The sequence below is a fragment of the Lissotriton helveticus genome, chromosome 10 (genome assembly GCF_964261635.1).
Source record: "Lissotriton helveticus chromosome 10, aLisHel1.1, whole genome shotgun sequence".
Lineage (NCBI taxonomy): Eukaryota > Metazoa > Chordata > Amphibia > Caudata > Salamandridae > Lissotriton > Lissotriton helveticus.
The window spans coordinates 427,633,127-427,654,340 of record NC_136071.1 but is presented as its reverse complement, the minus strand read 5'-3'; positions in this window follow the sequence as shown (position 1 = coordinate 427,654,340).

Sequence of the window (21,214 nt, the reverse complement as noted above, 5' to 3'; positions counted from 1 at the left end):
GCTGGATGCTGCTCCCGGTGGGGCTTTCTCCCTTACTCCTACTTACCTTCCTTTTATCTATTTTAATCAATAAATACCAACTTAAGAAAACCAATGTCTACTGGATCTATTTACATAATTAAGTACCTTTATACATTGCAACAGGGAGCTTTCAGCTTCACCCCTGTTTTCCCACTGGCTTGGCAGGATACACATGTCCGGCAGTATGTGTCGGATGCCACTTTCATCTGAGGCCAGTAAAAGTGGGGGACAAGACGGGCAAAGGTCTTGTCCTGTCCTAAGTGTCCTGTCAAGGGAATTTCATGAGCCAGTTCTAAAAGAAAGGCTCGGTACCGTTGAGGGACTACCAAGGCCCGTGATGAACCGGGCAAAGGTACCTTCGGTTCACTGTAGAGGAGTCCGTCCTCCCAGTAAATATGGTAGTTCCCAGCAACGTTCCCTGCTGCCTGGGCTTCGGCCTGTCGCCTCAGTCCCTCAAGGGTAGGGCACTCCTTCTGGCCCTTACAGAACTCCTCCCTGGTAGGCCCTCCTTCCACATGCCACTCAGCAGGGATTGGTAAGTCCCCCAGGGAGACTACTTCCCCCTCCACGGACTCCTGGTCCACCACCGCAGGTGGCCGATCTGTCTCATGGGGCGTGGAAGCCGAAGCAGGCTTCTCCTGTCCTCGGTTCTTTCCCTTTTTGGCAGCGGGCTGGGCCATTGAGCCAGGCTCCAGCCCAGGCGAACTTCCCCTCCGGGTAGTCGCGGACCTTGTGCTAGCACAGGCCCAGTCAGGTGTACCCAGCATCTCAGAATGAGTCCGGTATTCCACCTCCTTCCAAGCATTGTGCTCCATGTCATTCCCCAATATACAATCGACTGGCATGGAAGGGCTTACGGCAACTCGAAGTGAACCTGCAACCCCTTCCCACTCAAATAGAACCTCAGCCACAGGGTAGTGGCCCAATCTGCCGTCAGCCATCGCGGCGGGGTGGAGTACATGTGGAATCACCTGCTCTGGAGACACCAGTTGACTCCTTACCATAGTCATACTGGCTCCTGTGTCTCTCAGAGCCTCCCCTCTCTGGCCATTGATGGTGACCCATTGCCCATACTTTACAATATTTGAGGGCCCCTGGATCTTAGGAACCATCTGCCGATCCCCCAGGGACACTAAGGTGACACCCGCCCACTCACCCCCCTTATCTAAGGGCAACTCCTCCCCGAGCACTACACTAGCAACTCCCGGGGCTTTTCCTCCAGTGGGAGGGGGTGGTCTCTTTGGGCACTTGACATCTCCCTTATAATGTCCAACACCACCACACTCAAAGCAGTGGACAACCCTTGGCTGCTGACTTTGGCCAGGATGAGGGTTTCTGGGCGGGTAAGCCTTAGGGGTGAATCCTGTTCCCTTTCCCTGGAAACTGTTTTGGGGGCCTTTTGAGAACTCCCGCTTTTTATCTCCCCCCTCTTTCTTCTGGGGGCGCCCTGTCCAGTCCTTTGGGAATCCCCTCCAGTCCCCTTTGAGGACACCCGGGTACTTGCCCAGATGTCCGCCTCCTCTGCAAGCTTCCGGGGGTTGGTCAGCTTGCTGTCCACCAGGTGTTGACGCAGCTCGGGAAAACATTTCTCGTGTAGGTGCTCCTTGAGAATAAGGTCATACAACCCCTCATAGTCCTTCACCTCGCTGCCTTGTATCCAGCCCTCTAATGCTTTCTTTGCGTAGTCCAAGAAATCCACCCAATTCTGTGTGCCTAATTTGTGACTCCCCCTGAACTTTTGCAGATACTTCTCTTGATCAGCGCCACTTTCATGGTGGGATTGTGGGTCTGCTCTCCCTGCTCTAGGGCCAATAGTGTATCCCGTCGTGCAGGAGGCATGTATTTGTACAAGCCACCCCCCCAGTGTTTTTCCAGGATCCCATGGGCTCTTAAGGAGACCTCATAGGCAGCCAGCCACTTGGCGATGTCATCCCCTGCGCTGTAGCTGGCAACTACGTCCTTAGGTAGATAGGGTCTGGGTTCCCTGGTCAAATCCTTGGTTTCGCTGCCACCGTTTGGAGAATTAGAGGTCCCTATCTGCAGGGCCTTGAGATTTAACTCCCTGAGTTTCAACTCGTGTGCCATCCTCTGCTCCTCTTTCTCCTTTTCCAACCTGGCTAACTCCCATTTTAGTTGTCTTTTTTCCCACCTGTCCGCTAGTTCGGCTTCAGTCAAGCTTCTCGCTGAGACACTGCTGCCCTCCCTTGAAGATGTCCTAGGACCCGGTAGTAGGTTCCCCACTTCAGGTTGGAACAATCCATCAACCCCGATGACAGTGTCCCTGTCTGTTTCCTCTTCCTCCTCTTTCCCCTCTGGGTGCGCTGCCACCCATGCCCTCAAGCTGGTCTGAAGTTCCCCCTTCTTAGCACCACGCTTAAAGAACACTCCCATATTCTGACAAAATTCTCGGAGTTGAGCCACAGTATAGGTTTCTAACTCCTCCAATGCGAATTCCATTTTTGCCAAGAGAGTTTCGGGACAGCCACTTGGAAGGAATTATTTCAGAGGGTAACTAGAAGCTTCCTCCACCCACCACCAGGAGTAAATTTGGAAAACAAAAGTATAATTAGGGAGTCCGCAAGGAGAAAACTCCAGGTGTAGGCCTGTGGAGTACACTAGGTTACTATAGAGTGGACGCAAGCACAGTTCTCATCCCACCGCTGGACACCAATTATGTTAGACCTGGGGGTTCCAGATCACATAGGGTAGCCTGGCACAGAGTAGGAAGGTCTAATTCAAAAGCCTCAAGGTTAAGCTTGCGTCATACCATTCAGTAACACAGTGTTCATCCACTAGAAAATAAGGACACTACACCAGTCTTAGAAAAATACGGGCTGTTTTATAAAAGAGTCACTTTGATGTATTTCTTTCTGTTACTTAGCAGTCTTTAGTTACAGTTTAACACAGTCCATAAAATTGCTCTACCTTTGACTGTTACCATTTACACATTTACATTTAACATTTTCCTTGTACAGTTCTCACGCCAATGGAAGGAGCCCCGCAATGTTTCCCGTATTTAGGCAGTGTAGAATATTCCGCTAAAGTTGGAGAACACAACAATATTCAAACCCCCTCTCTAATAAGGCAAGGCTATACATTACCCTCACGGTCTCAATGTTACCATTGGCATACAGTTACAGGTTCCAACAACAGCTTCATTATTAACACATTACTTCCATTGTTCAAGCCGCTGTTTACCTAAATAAAGACAGGCAGGTTATTTCTGTTATTTTGTTTACACTACATAGACGGCTCCTGACTCATATAATTATGTCAGTTTCCCACAGACTGCGCTGTCCCTAGTATACCTCTATTGACCAGGAGAGAATATCTTAAACCTAGCGTCACGCACTGATGTTGCGCTGTTTCAGGCGCAGTCTATTCAGAGGAGCGATTTCCCAAGGCCTGCGGCAACTTCCCAGTCCCCTCACGGGAAGCAACAGTTAATTATTCTCTAGCTGTTCCTCCAGGGAAGTAGTCACAACCCTCTCCTCAGGCTCACCCTTAAGAACCGTCACGAGTCCCACTCCTCCCACCACATCCTTATCAGATGACACCAGAACTCAGTCCCGGCCTGCTCACCGCCTCCGATCTTGTTTCAGCAGTAGGGGGGGGGGGAATTCCGGCCCCAGCGCGGCAACCTTAAGGCAGCTGACTGGGCCGAACTTGAGCGATGGTTCCTTCGCCGCTCCACTCTGTCAGCGTCAGAGGGGCGGCTCCAACACGCAGGCGCAGGGGATTAGTGGCTCCTTTTCCGACCCTGCTCGAAGCGGCCGATCTCGGATTACCGCTCCGCCCCCTCACAAAGAGTAGCTTCCGCCTCCCGGGCCTGCACAGTACCGCGGCAGCCCAATTCTCCCTCAGGGATCAGCGACTGCCTCACAAGCTTGTGCAGTATCGCGACTACCCCGGTCTGGGGAATTCACACTCCACCTCTCCACAGTGCCGCCACGCCTCCTGGAATCACCGAGTCAATTTCTTCCACCAAGCCTGATTTGCGAGGAAGCACTCCCGCGTTGGCGCTACTGACCCCAGGTGAGAAGAGGAAGGTGATATCAGATCGGCTTTTCTATCCACTCTCCTTCCGGGGCCGTTCCCTCATGGTAACTAGTAGGAGTTTACCCTCTGGACAACAGGAGCAGAACTACTACCCAGATCGGTCTCCTAAGATCGATCTCTTGGAACTGGGTGGTTCACCTGTCCAGGGTCTACAGGAACCCAACTTGGCAGGGTCAGGTCTGCAGAAGGGGGGGGGAAATAAAGGTGGTGAAGCAGTAAGGAAGCAATCCCTCCGAATATCCTACCAACCCCCTCCTAGCGCCACAGCCTGTACTCCCGCTGACTCTCTCATTGATTGACAAAATGGTCGCCCAACAGTTGGCCTTTTATATAGGCAGGCCTCAGGCTACTAGAACCAGCTAGAAGGTTCTAGAGCATCCCTATGCTATCCTATGGGTCCATCTACTGGGGTGGCAGTTGTGGCAGTTACTAGCCACCATTTTGTGGTTCTTGTAAATTCAGTCAGAAAGGCACCTAGGCCTCAGGAAAAAGACTATGAGGGCAAAGAGCACCTAACCCCTAGGTCAACACCTGAAAAGTCCAGTGAACATAAAAGAAAAAAAGAAAAAGATTGAGGGGCAAAAAGGGGACAAAAATAAATAAATAAATAGGAGGGACCACCCAAAGGGATGACAGGTCTAACACGTGTCCCCCAGCTGAAAGTGGGGAGAGCTACCCAACCCCTTGGGAGTCCTCATCACTAAGGCGGAAATACCTAGAGAGACCGTCGCATTGGCGTTGTCCACTCCAGGCCGATGTTCCACCCGGAAGTCCATTCCCTGTAGGGAGGTGGACCATCTCAACAGCTTGGGATTCTCCCCCTTCATTTGCATCAGCCAACGAAGGGGTCGGTGGTCGGTCTGAACCAGGAAGTGCGAGCCAAACAGGTATGGCCGCAACTTCTTCAGAGCCCAAACCACTGCAAAGGCTTCCCGTTCAATTGCACTCCACTTCTGTTCCCGGGGAAGCAGTCTTCTTGATAGGAAGACAACTGGTTGATCCAGACCCCCTTCATTTCTTTTTTTTTGTAAAGTTTTTATTGAAATAGTAACAAGAAACACAACAAACATCACAAGGCAATGAAGACAATTAAGCAGTTGGTCATGGGTCCGTGCAGAAGGCGCTCCAGCGTAACGGCATATATCATGCAGACAGTATACAGAAGAAGGTGGGGGGAGGCAGCGAGGAGACAAGCAATAACACATGAAAAGCCAATAAGCGGAATGTCAATCATGGGGACAAAGCGACATCGGGAACCAAAGCATGTGGGGGGGTGCAAACATCTCCACGATAGGAGTTCCACTGCGACCAAATTCTACTCCATTTCTAAGGGTCGACCCCGCGACAGATAAACAGTTTTCTCCCTAAACATGCACCAGTCCATGTTTTCCTTCCAGGACGAAACTGTAGGCGGCCTATTGGAACCCCACAGCTGTGCAATATCTCTTTTCGCAATCATGTTTCCCAGGGTCGCCCAGGTGATCTGAGCCGTATTGTAGTCATTGGGGGCCAGATGTAGGTAGGAATCATTTACAGATTCTTAATTACCGAATTTTACCGATTCGGTAATTAAGAATCGGTAAATATGAAGGGGGGACATGTAGGTCCATCCAGATGTTTTTTTTACCGAATCGGTAAAAATCTGTATTTACCGATTCGGTAAATACTGACCGGTAATGCCCATTCATTCCTATGGGCTTTGAATCCCATAGGAATGAATGGGCATTACCGATTCGGTGTTTACCGAATCGGTAAATACCGAATTCCTCAAGGGTGCAGGGGGTGTCACTTTGACACCCTCTAGCACCCCCAAAACATGTTCGGGTGCCATGTGGCAGGCATACCTGCCCTAAGGGCAGGTCTGCCTGTCATGTGGCACAGGTGTGCATGCACACATGTGCATGCACACCGGAATCGGTATTTTACCATCAAATATATTTGATGGTAAAATACCGATTCGGTAAGGCTTGTGGGACTCAGAAGAGTCCCACCTACATCTCATATTTACCGAATCGGTAAAAATACCGATTCGGTATTTTACAGATTCGGTAAATTTACCGATCGGTAAATTTACCGAATCTGTAAAATTCAGGGCCCTACATACCATTTCTGATTTACCGGTCGGTAACGGCCGAAAATACCGATTTTCGGCCGTTACCGACCGACCTACATCTGGCCCTGGGTTCCCAGATATTAAGGAGGCAACGCCTGGCTTCGGGAAGTAGTGCAACACCAGTCACCCGTTCCATTACAGCATGTACACCGGACCAAAATTCACACACCACCGGACATTCCCACAGAATATGGAGGAAGGTGCCCGTCATGCCGCATCCACGCTTACAATGATCATCCATAGAATAACCCATGCGAACCAGGCTCGGACCAGTGACGTACACACGATGGAGGATCTTGAGCTGAACGAATCGGAGGCGAGCTGGTATGGCGACCTCCTTAGGCGAGGACAAGGCGGATTGCCAGTCCTCATCGTCCAATTCCAGACCATCAGCGGTCCACGAGGCCCTGAGGCGCACCAGCAGATCAGCCCTATTATTAATGAGCTTCTTATAGGTCAGAGAAATTGTGCTATCGGGTACATGTCCGTGAAGTAGACGATCCTCAAGGGGAGAGGATTCAGGAAGATCCGTACCCACAGTGAAAACCGACAATAGTGCATGTCGGACCTGTGCATGTCGGAAATATTCTCTATCCCCTAGTTCGTACTCAGCCTGTAGCACCGCAAAGGACTTAACGTCCCCTTTGGACCAGAGATCCCCCACCTTACTGATACCAATCATGTCCCATTTATCGAATCCTTTCGTTCGCCACAGATTACCCAAACATTCAGAATCATACAGGGGGGTCGCACGGGTAAGTCTGTCACGCCATCCAAGAGCCGCAGTCGCATCATGCCACACTCGCACCGCAATCTTAGTGGGTCCTGTCAGCGATTTACAGAGCCTCCGGGAATAAAGCGCCCTGGTGAAATTTCCCCCCGTCAAAAGGTGTTTATCCATTGCAAAGGCCGGGGCCGGACCGGGGGCATACGTCGCGTGGTTAACCGTGCTCAGCTGGGAAGCCCAATAGTAGCACCTGATATCAGGGAGGGCGATACCACCATCATACCACGGTAACGTGAGTTTAGACAGGGCAATGCGCACACGTCCATCCCAGACAAGTCGCCTTTGTAGACCCTCCACCTCCTGAAAATACCGAGAGGGAACAAGATCTAACGAGTTTTAGAGAGCGTACAGAAATCTGGGCAGCGACATCATTTTAAAAAGAGCCGCACGACCCGACGGGGACAACGGCAACTGACGCCAGCGAGCGACATCCAACTTCAGCCTTTGAAGAGGAGGTAGCAAATTACGTTCATAACGAACGGTGGCATCCAAGGAGATGTAAATCCCCAGGTATTTAAAGCCGGTCTCAGCCACTTGAATTGGACATCTACGAGGCAATGGGGGGAGTCCTCCAGCCAAAACGTAGACACAAGATTTAGTCCAATTAATAACGAGACCCGAGTTCTTCCCGAAGGAGGTCAGAACATCGAATAGCACATTAAGAGATTTCTGAGGGGAGGTAAGGTACAGGAAGATGTTATCCGCGTAAAGCGAGATACGATCCTCAAAGTCGGGAGTCCACCGAATGCCCTTCATGGAAGGCTCCCAACGGAGCCACTCAGCCAGCGGTTCCAAAGCGAGAGCGAAGAGTAACGGAGACAGTGGGCAGCCCTGCCGGGTACCCCGCCGGAGCGTAAAGGCCCCGGACACCTTACTATTGACCACCACCTGAGCCAGGGGCTTCTCATAAAGAAGTTTAACCCAAGCGATGAACCCCGGGCCGAAACCAAACTTCGAGAGGGCAGCCCAAAGGTAGGGCCACTCAATGGTATCAAAAGCCATCGTAGCGTCAAGGGAAACCAAGATGGCCGACTCAGTGAGAGTCGCAGCCCTCGCGAGAACTCCGTGGAGTCTTCGCAGATTAAGAGCGGTGTTACGATGAGGAATGAAACCGGACTGATCCGGATGGACCAAGTCCCCGATCACCGTAACCAAGCGATTAGCCAACAATTTGGCGAGAATTTTGGGTTCGGCGTTAAGCAATGAAATGGGTCTGTAGGAGGCACAGCGATCACGAGGCTTACCCTCCTTATGGAGAACCACAATGGTAGCAAGCCGCTGGTCCGCAGGCAAGGCACCAGTCCAAAGCCTCCAGGAACATCTCCTTTAAGTAGGGTGCCACGGTGTCGGGTCGTAGCTTATACAATTCAATTGGTAAGCCGTTGGGGCCCATTGCCTTGCCAGAGCGGAGGGAACGGATAGCACCCGAGATCTCGTCTACCGTGATAGGCGCGTCCATGAGGTCTCTGTCGTCCTCTGAAAGACAAGCCAGCGCAATGTCCCGAAGAAGTAACCGGGAATCATCCTCGTCTCTGACAGAGACCGAGGCGTACACAGTTTGAAAGAGGTTAACAAAGCAATCAACGATCCCAACAGGCTCAGTAACACGCTCACCATTCAGCCTCTCAATCACAGGGACAACACGATTCTCTCTCTCTTTCTTATCCAACCACGCAATCAATTTACCACGTCATGCAGCCGGCCCTGTTGCTCACTGTACATCACCTTTGCCGCATCGGTAACGAGGGCTTTGTTATCAGCCTGTTTCAAACTGAGGGAATGCGATGCCAAACGTGTCAACCCGGATCCGAGTTCATTCTCAAGTGCAGTGATATCATTTTCAATTCGCACAATTTCCTCATTGTTAGCCTTCTTTGCAGCAGCAATAAGTGACAGTGACTGCCCACGGATAACCGTCTTGAAGGCCTCCCACAGCAAAACAGAAGAAGAAACGAAACAGACCCCACATTGTCATTGAAGTAATGGTCGATAGCTTTCACAAGGTCAGAACGGGTCTTAGGATTACGGAGATACCAAGGGTTGATGGGGGCCACCCTACCCGCACTGCCAACTCCAACCCGAAACCGAAGCCACAAAGGAGAGTGGTCCGATATACCCCTGGGAAGATGACGAACCTCATCAATGAAGGAGGATTGGGCTGATGGCATCAAGAAATAGTCTAGCCTGGAGAGACTACCATGCGCCCCGGAGTGGAAGGTGTACTGAAGCTGTGTGGGATGCATCAGTCTCCAGCTATCAATGAACCCAAAAGTCTCCAGCAGATCACTAAGCCACATCTGAGATCTGACCAAATCCCGGGGGGGAAAACGGTCAGTAGTACCAGAGAAAACGGAGTTAAAGTCCCCACCAAGAATAAGAAGACCCTCAGGTAGCCCTAGCAGAACCGTACCCAAATCAGCATAAGTAGGGGCCTGTAGGCCCGGAGGGACATAGATCGAGAGAATGGAGAGAGTCTTCCCCTCCCATCTACCCGTGAGGACAGCATAGCGCCCTCTAACATCAAGTATCAAATCATCGATCTCGAAAGGGAGAGATGACCGGATGAGAATGCCCACCCCCCGGGAACCAGAAGTGAAACCAGAGTGAGCGACTAAGCGATAACCACGCCTGTTCAAGGCTTGACAGACGTTGCCAATCAGATGTGTCTCCTGTAGGAGAACAACATCGGGAGAATGGCGTCTGAGGAACTGCAAGACCACCCCCCGCTTTATTCTGTCTCCCAACCCATTAACATTCCAGGATAACAGTCTCAACTCACCACCCCCCATCCTCGGGAATGAAGCAGGGAACCCCACACACGAACCCAAATGACACGAGCAGAAAGGAAAATCAATGTGAAGCCTTGTGACAACAAAAAAACACACACAGTCCCCCCCCACAACCCCCTAACTGAAACCCGTTACAACGCCCCCCACCCTGCACCCCTGCGTACAACTCAGAAGCCACCCCAACTTGCAGTGTGCCTGTCGCCCCATAGTGAAACTACTCTACACAACGAACCCAGGAGGAGAAAGAGTCCCCAGTAACCCCCGCCACCCTCAGGCCCAATCAATAAAATAAAAACAAAAGAACCAAAGTCCAGACTCAGCCGAAAGGATTAAGAAGTTCAGACGCCAGGATCCACAGCATCATTCCTGCTCCGACAAGCCACCTTCAGCACCACCGGGGTGCTCAGTGCGATCATCCCTCTTGGGCAATGAGTCAAGCCAGTCACTGACACTGTCCGGGCGATCAAAGAAAAACGTTTGTTCACCATGTTCCACACGAAGTCTGGCCGGAAACAGCATGGCATACTTGAATCCCAGGTCCCGCAACCGTCTCTTGACTCCCTGAAACCCCATCCTCTGCCGCTGAACAAATGGAGTAAAGTCGGGATAGAAGTTCACAGTAGAATTTTCGAACTTCAACTGGCCTTTGTCCCGGGAAGCCTGCAGGATAGCGTCCCTGTCCCTGAAGTGGAACAATCTGGCAACAATGGGTCTCGGGGGAGCCCCGGGCTGAACCTTCCCTCCCGGAACCCTGTGCGCTCGCTCAACCGCAAAGAATTTGGTAAGCTCGGGGGGAGCAAGATGATTCGAGACCAGATCTTCCACTAGGAGGTCAGTAGCAGTAGGTTCGGAAGTCTCAGGAACGCCAATAATGCGCACGTTATTGCGACGGGACCGATTTTCATAATCCTCCAGACGACGTGCCATCATGTCACTGGAGGAACGCAGGTTCCCGATCTCCGTTTGGATTTCTGTAACATCAGTAGTCAGACTGGAAGTCTTCAATTGTAACTCCTTGACCCTCTCATTGGTCTTCGTCAAATCAGCTCTGATTAACGTAACGTCCACAGCCACCGTGTCTATCTTGGAGGCAAGCGCCTCATATTGCAGTCCCATGGAGGCCCTAAGGCCGGCGATGGCGCCCATGACATCCTGCAACGATATTTCCGTCGCGGCAGATACGGCCTTAGGATCGTCAAGCGAACGGCCAGCACTGCTGGGGGATCCCTTTAGTTAGAATAATGATCCATAATATTCGTCTGGGATGGGCCCCCACGATGCGGTGTCTTGGTCTTACGTTTCTCCGGCTCGTGCCTAGCAGCCATATTGTAATAGGGTCCCCGAAGGGGCCCGCGCGACCTGGTGAAAATGGCCGAACGTGGTAAGGCCAAAAAGCCACGAAACTGGACCAAATGGGCGCAAATTTCAACAACGTTAAGGACACGGTGGTCAGATGAGACGGCTGGAACAGTGCTGCGAAGCCAGGCTGTAGCAGAAGTCGAGCTGAGCCGCAATCCGGTCAATCACGCCGGGAGTAGGAAGCGAAACCGAAAGTCAAACAGAGGCAGTCCAGGGGAAGAAACCCCTTCGGCCGATGTTGTTCAACTACTCCCCAGCCAGCAAATCAACTGAGCCCCCGGTGTCGCCTCGGGGCGGGCCGAGAAAGTTCCAGACGATGTAAAAATGGACCCAAGCGTCCGATTCCAATTTTTCGAAGAATGTGGAAGTCAGCCGGAGTTCGTCTTCAAAAGCCCATCGATAAAATCAGGATTTAGAAAGGATAGGTGCGAAGGGCGGCACGGGTCTCGGGAGCTCTTCACTCACGCGACCATCTTGGATGCCCGCGAAGCTCCTCCCTCCCAGACCCCCTTCATTGAGTTGCGATAACACTGCCCCAATGCCATGCTCTGATGCGTCTGTCTGGACAATGAACTCCTTGGAGAAATCTGGGGCCCTCAGGACCGGTGCTGCACACATGGCTTGGGTCAGCTTCACAAAGGCTTGCTGACAAGCCTCCGTCCAGACTACCTGTCGAGGTTGTTTCTTGGATGTGAGCTCAGTGAGGGGTGCTACAAGAGTGCCATACCCCTTCACGAAGCGACGGTAGTAACCTGTGAGGCCCAGGAAAGCTCGGACCTCAGTTTGGGTCTTGGGGGGCTCGCAGACCATGATTGCCTCAATCTTTGCCTGGAGGGGCTGCACCGCTCCCCTGCCCACCAAGTGGCCCAGGTACACAACTGACCCCTGCCCGATCTGACATTTACTGGCCTTGATTGTCAAGCCAGCCTGTTTCATTGCCTGGAGAACAGCTTGTAAGTGACACAAATGGTCCTCCCAACTGCTGCTGAAGACGGCAATGTCATCCAGATAAGCAGCGGAGAAAGCCTCCATTCCGTTCACCAGCCGCTGAAAAGTGGCAGGGGCGTTCTTGAGCCCAAAGGGCATCACACAGAACTGGTAGTGACCCTTAGGTGTGGAGAAGGCTGACCTTTCCTTTGTTCCATCTGTAAGGGAGATCTGCCAGTACCCTGAAGTAAGGTCAAAGGTACTCAGGTATTGGGCAGCTCCCAGCCGGTCAATAAGCTCATCCGCCCTAGGGATCGGATGTGCATCAGTCTTAGTCACTGAGTTCAGTCCCCGGTAATCCACACAGAACCTCAGTTCTGGAGTGGTACCCGGTGGGACAGCTTTTGGTACCAGAACCACCGGACTGGACCAGGGGCTGCTAGAAGGTTCAATGACTCCTAGCTCCAGCATCTTGGTAACCTCACCGTGGATGCTGGCCTTCACCTTGTCTGACAGCCGGTAGGTCTTAGACTTCACTGGTGGGCTGTCTCCTGTGTCCACATCATGGGTACACAGGTGGGTCCTTCCCGGAACAAGGGAGAACAGCGAGGAGTACTGCTCCAAGACCTGGCGGCAGTCCTCTCGCTGCTCAGGAGTTAGGGATGGGGAGAGAATCACTCCCTCCACCGACCCATCCTTTTCCTGAGACGAAAAGAGATCAGGGAGAGGCTCGCTTTCCGCTTCCTCTGCTCCATCAGTCACCATCATCAAGATGACCTCGGGCCTCTCATGGTGGGGTTTGAGGCGATTGGCATGCAGCACCCGTAGGGGCTGTTGAGGGGTCTTAAGATCCACCAGGTAGGTGGCCTTACCCTTCTTCTCCAACACCTCAAAGGGGCCTGTCCAGCGATCCTGGTGGGCAATTAGCTCTCCAGGTTCTATCACCCACACTTTCCAGCATGTAGCTCACCACATCCTGGGGAGGCTTTCTGGGAGACTTTTCCCATCCATCCTTCACCAGGCTGAGAGGTCCACGCACAGGGTGCCCATACAGAAGCTCGAAGGGGCTGAAGCCCACTCTGTGGCACTTCCCTGTAAGAAAACAACAAACAGGGTAAGAGGACGTCCCATTTCCTACGCAGGCTCTCAGGCAGACTTCTTATCATGCCTTTCAAGGTCTTGTTGAACCTTTCCACCAGACCATTGGTCTGTGGGTGATAAGGAGTGGTAAACCGGTAGGTAACTCCACACTCCTTCCACATAGCCCACATGTACGCTGACATGAAGTTGGTCCCCCTGTCGGACACAACCTCCTTGGGGAAACCCACTCGGGTAAAGATCCCCATCAGGGCCCTAGCCACTACAGGTGCAGTAACAGTCCTCAGAGGAATTGCCTCTGGGTACCGTGTGGCGTGATCCACCAGAACCAGGATAAACCTGTGACAAGCTGTAGTTGGTGGATCCAATGGCCCCACAATGTTGATGCCCACCCTTTCAAAGGGGGTGCTAACTACAGGAAGTGGTTCCAGGGGAGCTTTCAGCTTCACCCCTGTTTTCCCACTGGCTTGGCAGGATACACATGTCCGGCAGTATGTGTCGGATGCCACTTTCATCTGAGGCCAGTAAAAGTGGGGGACAAGCCGGGCAAAGGTCTTGTCCTGTCCTAAGTGTCCTGCCAAGGGAATTTCATGAGCCAGTTCTAAAAGAAAGGCTCGGTAACGTTGAGGGACTACCAAGGCCCGTGATGAACCGGGCAAAGGTACCTTCGGTTCACTGTAGAGGAGTCCGTCCTCCCAGTAAATATGGTAGTTCCCAGCAACGTTCCCTGCTGCCTGGGCTTCGGCCTGTCGCCTCAGTCCCTCAAGGGTAGGGCACTCCTTCTGGCCCTTACAGAACTCCTCCCTGGTAGGCCCTCCTTCCACATGCCACTCAGCAGGGATAGGTAAATCCTCTAGGGAGACTACTTCCCCCTCCACGGACTCCTGGTCCACCACCGCAGGTGGCCGATCTGTCTCATGGAGCGTGGAAGCCGAAGCAGGCTTCTCCTGTCCTCGGTTCTTTCCTTTTTTGGCAGCGGGCTGGGCCATTGTTCCAGGCTCCAGCCCAGGTGAACTTCCCCTCCGGGTAGTCGTGGACCTTGTGCTAGCACAGGCCCAGTCAGGTGTACCCAGCATCTCAGAATGAGTCCGGTATTCCACCTCCTTCCAAGCATTGTGCTCCATGTCATTCCCCAACAGACAATCGACTGGCACGGCAGGGCTTACGGCAACTCGAAGTGAACCTGCAACCCCTTCCCACTCAAATGGAACCTCGGCCACAGGGTAGTGGCCCAATCTGCCGTCAGCCATCGCGGCGGGGTGGAGTACATGTGGAATCACCTGCTCTGGAGACACCAGTTGACTCCTTACCATAGTCATACTGGCTCCTGTGTCTCTCAGAGCCTCCCCTCTCTGGCCATTGATGGTAACACATTGCCCATACTTTACAGTATTTGAGGGCCCCTGGATCTTAGGAACCACCTCCCGATCCCCCAGGGACACTAAGGTGACACCCGCCCACTCACCCCCCTTATCTAAGGGTAACTCCTCCCCGAGCACTACACTAGCAACTCCCGGGGCTTTTCCTCCGGTGGGAGGGGGTGGTCTCTTTGGGCACTTGACATCTCCCTTATAATGTCCAACACCACCACACTCAAAGCAGTGGACAACCCTTGGCTGCTGACTTTGGCCAGGATGAGGGTTTCTGGGCGGGTTAGCCTTAGGGGTGAATCCTGTTCCCTTTCCCTGGAAACTGTTTTGGGGGCCTTTTGAGAACTCCCGCTTTTTATCTCCCCCCTCTTTCTTCTGGGGGGCGCCCTGTCCGGTCCTTTGGGAATCCCCTCCAGTCCCCTTTGAGAACACCCGGGTACTTGCCCAGATGTCCGCCTCCTCTGCAAGCTTCCGGAGGTTGGTCAGCTTGCTGTCCACCAGGTGTTGACGCAGCTCGGGAAAACATTTCTCGAGTAGGTGCTCCTTGAGAATAAGGTCATACAACCCCTCATAGTCCTTCACCTCGCTGCCTTGTATCTAGCCCTCTAATGCTTTCTTTGCGTAGTCCAAGCAATCCACCCAATTCTGTGTGCCTAATTTGTGACTCCCCCTGAACTTTTGCCGATACTTCTCTGGGGTCAGTCCAAACTTCTTGATCAGCGCTACTTTCATGGTGGGGTAGTGGGTCTGCTCTCCCTGCTCCAGGGCCAATAGTGTATCCCGTCCTGCAGGAGGCATGTATTTGTACAAGCCACCCCCACAGTGTTTTTTCAGTATCACATGGGCTCTTAAGGAGACCTCATAGGCAGCCGCCACTTGGCGATGTCATCCCCTGCGCTGTAGCTGGCAACTACGTCCTTAGGTAGATAGGGTCTGGGTTCCCTGGTCAAATCCTTGGTTTCGCTGCCACCGTTTGGAGAATTAGAGGTCCCTAACTGCAGGGCCTTGAGATCTAACTCCCTGAGTTTCAACTCGTGTGCCATCCTCTGCTCCTCTTTCTCCTTTTCCAACCTGGCTAACTCCCATTTTAGTTGTCTTTTTTCCCTCCTGTCCGCTAGTTCGGCTTCAGTCAAGCTTCTCGCTGAGACACTGCTGCCCTCCCTTGAAGATGTCCTAGGACCCGGTAGTAGGTTCCCCACTTCAGGTTGGAACAATCCATCAACCCCGATGACAGTGTCCCTGTCTGTTTCCTCTTCCTCCTCTTTCCCCTCTGGGTGCGCTGCCACCCATGCCCTCAAGCTGGTCTGAAGTTCCCCCTTCTTAGCACCACGCTTAAAGAACACTCCCATATTCTGACAAAATTCTCGGAGTTGAGCCACAGTATAGGTTTCTAACTCCTCCAATGCGAATTCCATTTTTGCCAAGAGAGTTTCGGGACAGCCACTTGGAAGGAATTATTTCAGAGGGTAACTAGAAGCTTCCTCCACCCACCACCAGGAGTAAATTTGGAAAACAAAAGTATAATTAGGGAGTCCGCAAGGAGAAAACTCCAGGTGTAGGCCTGTGGAGTACACTAGGTTACTATAGGGTGGACGCAAGCACAGTTCTCATCCCACCGCTGGACACCAATTATGTTAGACCTGGGGGTTCCAGATCACATAGGGTAGCCTGGCACAGAGTAGGAAGGTCTAATCCAAAAGCATCAAGGTTAAGCTTACGTCATACCATTCAGTAACACAGTGTTCATCCACTAGAAAATAAGGACACTACACCAGTCTTAGGAAAATACGGGCTGTTTTATAAAAGAGTCACTTTGATGTATTTCTTTCTGTTACTTATCAGTCTTTAGTTACAGTTTAACACAGTCCATAAAATTGCTCTACCTTTGACTGTTACCATTTACACATTTACATTTAACATTTTCCTTGTACAGTTCTCACGCCAATGGAAGGAGCCCCGCAATGTTTCCTGTATTTAGGCAGTGTAGAATATTCCGCTAAAGTTGGAGAACACAACAATATTCAAACCCCCTCTCTAATAAGGCAAGGCTATACATTACCCTTACGGTCTCAATGTTACCATTGGCATACAGTTACAGGTTCCAACAACAGCTTCATTATTAACACATTACTTCCATTGTTCAAGCCGCTGTTTACCTAAATAAAGACAGGCAGGTTATTTGTTATTTTGTTTACACTACATAGACGGCTCCTGACTCATATAATTATGTCAGTTTCCCACAGACTGCGCTGTCCCTAGTATACCTCTATTGACCAGGAGAGAATATCTTAAACCTAGCGTCACGCACTGATGTCGTGCTGTTCCAGGCGCAGTCTATTCAGAGGAGCGATTTCCCAAGGCCTGCGGCAACTTCCCAGTCCCCTCACGGGAAGCAACAGTTAATTATTCTCTAGCTGTTCCTCCAGGGAAGTAGTCACAACCCTCTCCTCAGGACTCACCCTTAAGAACAGTCACGAGTCCCACTCCTCCCACCACATCCTTACCGGATGACACCAGAACTCAGTCCCGGCCTGCTCACCTCCTCCGATCTTGGTTCAGCAGTGGGGGGGGGGATTCCGGCCCCAGCGCGGCAATCTTAAGGCAGCTGACTAGGCCTAACTTGGGCGATGGTTCCTTCGGCGCTCCACTCTGTCAGCGTCGGAGGGGCGGCTCCAACACACAGGCGCAGGGGATTAGTGGCTCTTTTTCCGACCCTGCTCGAAGCGGCCGATCTCGGATTACCGCTCCGCCCCCTCACAAAGAGTAGCTTCCGCCTCCCGGGCCTGCGCAGTACCGCGGCGGCCCAATTCTCCCTCAGGGATCAGCGTCTGCCTCACAAGCTTGTGCAGTATCGCGACTACCCCGGTCTGGGGAATTCACACTCCACCTCTCCACAGTGCTGCCACCCCTCCTGGAATCACCAAGTCAATTTCTTCCACCAAGCCTGATTTGCGAGGAAGCACTCCCGCGTTGGCGCTACTGACCCCAGGTGAGAAGAGGAAGGTGATATCAGATCGGCTTTTCTATCCACACTCCTTCCGTGGCCGTTCCCTCACGGTAACTAGTAGGAGTTTACCCTCTGGACAACAGGAGCAGAACTACTACCCAGATCGGTCTCCTAAGATCGATCTTTTGGAACTGGGTGGTTCACCTGTCCAAGGTCAACAGGAACCCAACTTGGCAGGTTCAGGTCTGCAGAAGGGGGGGGGAAATAAAGGTGGTGAAGCAGTAAGGAAGCAATCCCTCTGAATATCCTACCAACCCCCTCCTAGCGACACAGCCTGTACTCCCGCTGACTCTCTCACTGATTGACAAAATGGTCGTCCAACAGTTGGCCTTTTATATAGGCAGGTCTCAGGCTACTAGAACCAGCTAGAAGGTTCTAGAGCATCCCTATGCTATCCTATGGGTCCATCTACTGGGGTGGCAGTTGTGGCAGTTACTAGCCACCATTTTGTGGTTCTTGTAAATTCAGTCAGAAAGGCACCTAGGCCTCAGGAAAAAGACTATGAGGGCAAAGAGCACCTAACCCCTAGGTCAACACCTGAAAAGTCCAGTGAACATAAAAGAAAAAAAGAAAAAGATTGAGGGGCAAAAAGGGGACAAAAATAAATAAATAAATAGGAGGGACCACCCAAAGGGCTGACAGGTCTAACACGCGTCCCCCCCAGCTGAAAGTGGGGAGAGCTACCCAACCCCTTGGGAGTCCTCATCACTAAGGCGGAAATACCTAGAGAGACCGTCGGCATTGGCGTGGTCCACTCCAGGCCGATGTTCCACCCGGAAGTCCATTCCCTTTAGGGAGATGGACCATCTCAACAGCTTGGGATTCTCCCCCTTCATTTGCATCAGCCAACGAAGGGGTCGGTGGTCGGTCTGAACCAGGAAGTGCGAGCCAAACAGGTATGGCCGCAACTTCTTCAGAGCCCAAACCACTGCAAAGGCTTCCCGCTCAATTGCACTCCACTTCTGTTCCCGGGGAAGCAGTCTTCTTGATAGGAAGACAACTGGTTGATCCAGACCCCCTTCATTGAGTTGCGATAACACTGCCCCAATGCCATGCTCTGATGCGTCTGTCTGGACAATGAACTCCTTGGAGAACTCTGGGGCCCTCAGGACCGGTGCTGCACACATGGCTTGTTTCAGCTTCACAAAGGCTTGCTGACAAGCCTCCGTCCAGACTACCTGTCGAGGTTGTTTCTTGGATGTGAGCTCAGTGAGGGGTGCTACAATAGTGCCATACCCCTTCACGAAGCGACGGTAGTAACCTGTGAGGCCCAGGAAAGCTCGGACCTCAGTTTGGGTCTTGTGGGGCTCCCAGACCATGATGGCCTCAATCTTTGCCTGGAGGGGTTGCACCGCTCCCCTGCCCACCAAGTGGCCCAGGTACACAACTGACCCCTGCCCGATCTGACATTTACTGGCCTTGATTGTCAAGCCAGCCTGTTTCAGGGCCTGGAGAACAGCTTGTAAGTGACACAAATGGTCCTCCCAACTGCTGCTGAAGACGGCAATGTCATCCAGATAAGCAGCGGAGAAAGCCTCCATTCCAGAGAGGACCTGGTTCACCAGCTGCTGAAAAGTGTCAGGGGCGTTCTTGAGCCCAAAGGTAATCACACAGAACTGGTAGTGGCCCTCAGGCATGGAGAAGGCTGAATTTTCCTTTGCTCCATCTGTAAGGGAGATCTGCCAGTACCCTGAAGTAAGGTCAAAGGTACTCAGGTATTGGGCAGCTCCCAGCCGGTCAATAAGCTCATCCGCCCTAGGGATCGGATGTGCATCAGTCTTAGTCACTGAGTTCAGTCCCCGGTAATCCACCCAGAACCTCAGTTCTGGAGTGGTGCCCGGTGGGGCAGCTTTTGGTACCCGAACCACCGGACTGGACCAGGGGCTGCTAGAAGGTTCAATGAATCCTAGCTCCAGCATCTTGGTAACCTCACCGTGGATGCTGGCCTTCACCTTGTCTGACAGCCGGTAGGTCTTAGACTTCACTGGTGGGCTGTCTCCTGTGTCCACATCATGGGTACACAGGTGGGTCCTTCCCGGAACAAGGGAGAACAGCGAGGAGTACTGCTCCAAGACCTGGCGGCAGTCCTCTCGCTGCTCAGGAGTTAGGGATGGGGAGAGAATCACTCCCTCCACCGATCCATCCTTTTCCTGAGACGAAAAGAGATCAGGGAGAGGCTCGCTTTCCGCTTCCTCTGCTCCATCAGTCACCATCATCAAGATGACCTCGGGCCTCTCATGGTGGGGTTTGAGGCGATTGGCATGCAGCACCCGTAGGGGCTGTCGAGGGGTCTTAAGATCCACCAGGTAGGTGGCCTTACCCTTATTCTCCAACACCTCAAAGGGGCCTGTCCAGCGATCCTCGAGGGCACTTAGCTCTCCAGGATCCATCACCCACACTTTCTGGCCAGGCTCCAACTCCACCGGGTGAGCGTTGTGGTCATACCACTCTTTCATCACCGCCTGGCTGGCTTCCAAGTTGTCTGAAGCTTGCTTCCACAACTTGGCCATTTGGCTCCGGAAAGCCAGCATGTAGCTCACCACATCCTGGGGAGGCTTTCTGGGAGACTTTTCCCATCCATCCTTCACCAGGCTGAGAGGTCCACGCACAGGGTGCCCATACAGAAGCTCGAAGGGGCTGAAGCCCACTCCTTTCTGTGGCACTTCCCTGTAAGAAAACAACAAACAGGGTAAAAGGACGTCCCATTTCCTCCGCAGGCTCTCAGGCAGACTTCTTATCATGCCTTTCAAGGTCTTGTTGAACCTTTCCACCAGACCATTGGTCTGTGGGTGATAAGGAGTGGTAAACCGGTAGGTAACTCCACACTCCTTCCACATAGCCCGCATGTACGCTGACATGAAGTTGGTCCCCCTGTCGGACACAACCTCCTTGGGGAAACCCACTCGGGTAAAGATCCCCATCAGGGCCCTAGCCACTACAGGTGCAGTAATAGTCCTCAGAGGAATTGCCTCTGGGTACCGTGTGGCGTGATCCACCAGAACCAGGATAAACCTGTGACCAGCTGTAGTTGGTGGATCCAATGGCCCCACAATGTCGATGCCCACCCTTTCAAAGGGGGTGCTAACGACAGGAAGTGGTTCCAGGGGAGCTTTCAGCTTCACCCCTGTTTTCCCACTGGCTTGGCAGGATACACATGTCCGGCAGTATGTGTCGGATGCCACTTTCATCTGAGGCCAGTAAAAGTGGGGGACAAGCCGGGCAAAGGTCTTGTCCTGTCCTAAGTGTCCTGCCAAGGGAATTTCATGAGCCAGTTCTAAAAGAAAGGTTCGGTACCGTTGAGGGACTACCAAGGCCCGTGATGAACCGGGCAAAGGTACCTTCGGTTCACTGTAGAGGAGTCCGTCCTCCCAGTAAATATGGTAGTTCCCAGCAACGTTCCCTGCTGCCTGGGCTTCGGCCTGTCGCCTCAGTCCCTCAAGGCTAGGGCACTCCTTCTGGCCCTTACAGAACTCCTCCATGGTAAGCCCTCCTTCTACATGCCACTCAGCAGGGATAGGTAAGTCCTCCAGGGAGACTACTTCCCCCTCCACGGACTCCTGGTCCACCACCGCAGGTGGCCGATCTGTCTCATGGGGCGTGGAAGCCGAAGCAGGCTTCTCCTGTCCTCGGTTCTTTCCCTTTTTGGCAGCGGGCTGGGCCATTGTTCCAGGCTCCAGCCCAGGT